Genomic DNA, 6,000 nt, shown 5'->3' on the forward strand with positions numbered 1-6,000 from the left:
TTAATCAAATGCAAAAGCCATGATGATATTTACATTTCTGTAGCATCCCAAAACTCTAAACTTCAAAAACCAGAGTAGATCTGATAGCTTATTAATATGCTCATCACACTCCGAAGTTTCTTTTTGTACAAGAAGCACAGGCTGAACTCATTAAAAATAGTCATTAGACCAGAAAAATAAGTTATGGGCAAGTAGGCACAGGAAAACTTATTTAGAAAGCTCAAGGATAAAAAAAAAAAAAACCAAAACAAAACAAAAAACATGAGAAATAAATCCAAAAACCCTACCAATCACCCAAGTTTTAAGGAGAAAAATAATTCAAGTGTTGTAAACATCATAGACTAGCCTTAGATTTTTTAATTTAAAGGGGTAGAAAATAAGGGTGACTAGAAGCTTTGTGACAACTTAGATAAGCTAGGTATTATACCATCTTGACAGAGGTTGGGAAAGTTTTCTGTCCCTCACAAATCCTGTAGAGCAGGCATAAAATATCACGAGCAGGAGGCAGATGTGGGTAAAGACTTGAGATTTTTTTCAGCGTCACAGCACCTCTAGATTCAGTCAGCCTCGTCTGCTTACTCAGCAGCGATCCAAGCCAGAGGTAAAACATGATTTTTCAAACTGATGGCCCTGCAGTGTCTGGGCTCGTTGGGAACAGTTCAGGAAGTGGCTAGCATTGAAGTGAAAATAAAGCAAAAATTGGTGCTTGACTTCATTATCTCAGGCCCAGATTCCCATCCTGTGAATGCATAAACATCAAATCAAGATCAAAAATTGTATATGAACCACAAAAGTAGATGTGCACAGAACAGCTCCAAATATCTTCCTTACTTGCCAAGACCTCTGAATTCAGCTCTTTTTCACTTTTTGAAGCATAAAGTTGCTCTACTTCCACAGTGTGCCTTACAGCAAAGTCTGTAGGGACCTCTTTCTAGAGCTTTCAATATATGTGGCCAATGATTTACCAGGTGAGCCAGTGGGTAACTGAGGGCTGGATGATTCTGCCCCCAGATTGGGAAAGCAGGACTGCCTCAAGTGTCCTCATTCATCATTTGCATGATAAGCTAACAATTAAGGAACGTTTATTCAGTTAGGAAGCTTTGGTTTGCAAGTAATGGAACACTCAATTCAAATTGCCTCGAATTGATCCTGTGGTTCAATAAAGTCATGGACAATTCAGGTTCTTTTTCTTCTCTGTTATGCCTATGTTGACTTCATGTTAAGGCTAGTCTCCCTGTGGTCACAGGATGGATCCCAGGATTCAGCATGGAGAGAGGGCAGTTAGATTAAGGAGTAAACAAAGCCGAGAGCCTCACTCTGACTGGTCAACCATTGTCAGGGTATTGCTGCACTTTGGTTGGTCTAAGTCAGAGTTAGTTCTCATCTTATATATCATTGTGTGCACACTTAAAAAAAATAAAAGCGAAATGAGCATGTTAAGGTATTCCTTAGATACATTCACATTCAAAGTCCAACTCTTCCTGATCATTTTTAGGCTCGTCACTGGTTTCTGGATTTGTGACACAATATTATCTTTTGACCATGGGAAACAATGGTGCTATAGCATTTCTTAAAGGGTGCTCCATATAGTCTTCTGCTCAAAGTCAGCAGGAAGTTTTTGATAAAGAGATGTTTGACAACTTCATGATAGTCCTTCAAAACACATGAATGGATGACACCGACTTCTCATTGCTTTGGAATTTCTTTTATCCATTTTGAGAGATTTGGCAGTTTTTCCAAACTTCATTGCAATTCTTTTGTGTGTATCTCAATAGCAAAACATAATAGACTTCTATGTGTAGCTTGCTTTCTTAGTTCCATAAGTCCCTTGATTGTTGCTTTGCAGGAAAATAGGAGAGTGAAGTCATTCCTCTGATGACAAAATTTGCTTTATTAATATCAAATTTACATTCCACTGCTCTGATTCCATGAATTTCTGCATTTGCAATAACTTTTTCATTTCAGCACCAAATCATAGGGTAATATTTTAGGAGCTTTTATACAGTGATTAAACTCAACTGATGGAATATAAACAATGTACATAACTCAACTGAAGGGGCAACAATCTGAGAAGCTATGACCACATTGACATGTGTGGAGGCAATGACAACTGTGTGACAACTGCTGTCTAGTCAATAGCAATTGTAAGACACTATTGATTGTAATGCATGACCCAATTTCAGAGATGTTAAAATGTGAAAAAATGTGCAACTTACAAATTATGAGCTTTGCTATTCTACAACTGAGTAGAATGTAGTCCAGGAATGCAAGTAGGTGTCAACATCAGTAGATATATCAATGTATATGAACAAATGAAAAGGAATAAAAACACTGTTTATCACATCAACAGATGCTGAAAAAACAGATTTAGTAAAAATTTACAGCAAAAACAACCCTGAGTAAAAGAGGAATAAAAGCAAATCACTTAAATATGATAAATATTTTTACCAAGACCTAAAAGCAAAAATCTTAAATGGCAAACATTCATTTTGACTAAATAAGGAACTAGCTCTCTACCTTCATAGTACTGGAGTATTAAAAAATTCGGTAAAAATTAAATAATTAGTATTAACATTGGAAAAGAAGACTGTCTCTTTTTGCTAATGGTATGATTATATCCCGAGATAACCTAAGATGAATATTAAAAATGACTGGAATTAATAAGATATTATTTTCTAGTAATAGAAATCCTAATATAGTATACAATTTACTATGTGTCAGGGACTATTCTAAATATTCATATATGTTACTTTATTTAATCCTTGTAGCAACCTTTACAGGGGTTATTATTGCCCATTTTATGGATGAGGAAACTGAGCACAGAGAGTAACTTGCCTAGATCACACAGCTAGAAGGTAGTAGAGCTGGGTTTAAATCTCTGGCACTTTGACTCCATAATATTAAATACCATGCTGTATTGTCTCTCATGAGATAATTTAGAAAAATGGCAGGATATAAGGGGTATGTGCAAATACCAATAAATACCTTTTAGAAAAATGTTCCATTCACAATTGTGACAAGTGCTGTAAAATACTTGGGCCTATATTGAGATAGAACACTGCAGGACTTATATTAAGGAAACTAGAAATGTTATTAAAGTTCTTAAAATAAGATTGAAACAAATAGAAAAATATACCATGTGCTTGATGAGAAAACTTGAATATTATAAAAACATAGTCTTTCTAAATTAATATGTAAATTTAATGTCATTCAAACTAGAAGCCTCAAGGCATTCTTTTTTAAAAAAAAATTGATGGGATATTTTTAAATGTAAAGTTGTGGCAGACAGTATTGCCTACCTAACAGCTATTCCCCCCTCATTTCTTTCAAACAGAACTGTAATTTGGTTCAGGTTGGCAGAGAAGCTTTATTCTCAGAGAACATTGGTCTCTACTTCAGACCAGTGAATTATGATTGGTCTCAACCAGTAACTCTAATTTCTGTCCTCTTTTGCCAGTGATTTATCCAAGAATGGGTGTATGACCCGGTTCTGGCCAATGAGATATAAGTAGTCTATTGAGGCCTCCTGAGAAATAGCTTTTATTCTCAGAAGAAAGACAGTCTTACGTGGAAAGAGTTCCTGTTTCCTGTCTTTGGATGTGGCTACTGTGCTCAGATCTGTGCAGCCATGTAAAGACCATGAGGCAAAAAGCAGAATGCATTGTCAACAAGCTGAGGCTGGTGAAGCAGTAGGGGGTGGAACCTATTTCAGAGCGGACATTGTTGCAATGTTGATCTAATGCTGGCCAGTCCACCCCTCAGCATCTTGTTCTGTGAACAGTAAAAGTTTTTGTTGCTTGAACCAGTGTAAGTCAATTTTCTATTACTTGTCGCTGAATGCAACTTAAATAATACAGAATTTAAGTTTTATAAGGAAACATAAATGCCTAAGAGTGGGTATGAAAATTATGTGAAAGAACGGTGAAGTATAATTTGCCTTGCCACAGATCAAAATACCATACAGTCATTGTATTTCAAGTCAATGTGATATCAGTATCATCAGATAGCAACGATGTGATTTAGAGTGGAGATCAAGCAGTATTAGCTTGACCCCCACAGAGGCTGGAGACTGAGGACGGCCACACGGGCAGCCACCAGGTTTACATGATTGAGCCCTAATAAAAACTCTGGACACCAAGGCCCAGGTAGGCCTCTCTGGTTGTCAGTACTCTGTATCATCCCACGCTGATGCCAGAAAAGCAACACTGTCAAGGACTCCACAGGGAGGGGACAACTGGAAGCTCCATGTTTGGAACTTTCCTGGACTCTGCCCCATGTGCTTTTTCCCTTGGATGAGTTCAATCTGTATCCCTTCCCTGTAATAAACTACAACCATGAGTATGACAGTTTCCAGTGAGTTCTGTGAGTCGCTGGTGAATTATCAAACCCAAGGGTGGTCTCAAGGACCTGGGAGCTTACAATTGATGTCAGAAGTGAGAGTAGTCCCGTGGACTGTGCGTCTTCTAACTCATCACTGTCCTTGATCAGTCTGGGGGTAGCTGGGTTATACTAGCAGAGTAAAACTAGTGGAGAACTTTTCTACAGATTTAGTTTATTAAATTACATATTTTATATATAAAATATTTTATAATATATTTAAATAAATTTATTATTAAATTTAATAAAAATATATTAAATAAATTTATATATTTTTTGTAATATATAAATTATATATTATCCACTTCAATTAAGTTTTAAAATGTATTTATTTAAGGGCTGGGCATGGTGGCTCACACCTGTAATCCTAGTACTTTGGGAGGCCAATGCTGGAGGATCATTTGAGGCCAGGAGTTCAAGATCAGCCCAGTTGACATAGCAAGACCCCATCTCTACAAAAAATGAAAAAATTTGCTGGGCATGGTGGTGCACTCCCATAGTCCTAGCTACTTGGGAGACTGAGGCAGGAAGATCGCTTGAGCCTGGGAGTTTGAGGCTGTATAGTCAGCTGCGATTGGGTCATTGCACTGCAGCCTGGGTGACAGAGAGAGACCCTGTCTCAAAAAACAAACAAACAAACAAAAAACTCCAAATAAAATGTATTTACTTAGAGCTGTTCCCTAATGATTTTCTAGAAACTCTACTCCAGCCATTTGCCACAAAATGGATGAACATGAACCTGGAGGACATTAGGCTAAGTGAAATAAGCAAGACATAGAAAGAAAAATGTTGCGTGATCTTATTTATATGTGAAATCCTTTTTTAAAAAGTCAAATATACAGAGATAGAGAATAAAATAGTGGTTGTTGGGGGAGAGGAATGGGGAGATGTAGGTCAGAGGATACAAAGTAGCAGATTTGTAGGATGAACAAGTCTGGAGAGCTAATGCAGAACATGAAGACTATAGGTATTAATAATAAATTGTACTTTATTTGAGATTCCTGCTAAATGAGTAGATTTTATCTGCTCTTACCACAAAAAACAAAATTTAAAAAATAGGTAACTATGTGACACGAGGAATATGTTAATTTGCTTCACAATAGTAACCATTTCATTGTATGTATCCCATAATATGTTGTATACCTTAAATATACACATTAAAATTTATTTTAAAAACTGAAAACTCTACCTATAGTTATATCCCATTTCTTAGTTCTATTAATAATATCAATTTCCTTCTCATTTTTTTTTTGCTTGAATTTAAACCTTTGTCAGCTTTAGTGAAGTATGAAGTATAATTTTTTTTTGAGGCAGAGTCTTGCTCTGTTGCCCAGGCTAGAGTGCTGTGGCATCAGCCTAAATCACAGCAACCTCAGACTCCTGGGCTCAAGTCATCCTCCTGCCTCAGCCTCCCGAATAGCTGGGATGACAGGCATGGGCTACCATGCCCAGCTAATTTTTTCTATTTTTAGTAGAGACCAGGTCTCACTCTTGCTCAGGCTGGTCTCTAACTCCTGAACTCAAGTGATCCTCCTGCCTCAGCCTCCCAGAGTGCTAGGATTACAGGTGTGAGCCACTGCGCCTGACCTGAAGTATAATTTTTTATTAAGATATAGTTGAGAT

This window comes from Lemur catta, chromosome 14 (genome assembly GCF_020740605.2).
Source record: "Lemur catta isolate mLemCat1 chromosome 14, mLemCat1.pri, whole genome shotgun sequence".
NCBI lineage: Eukaryota > Metazoa > Chordata > Mammalia > Primates > Lemuridae > Lemur > Lemur catta.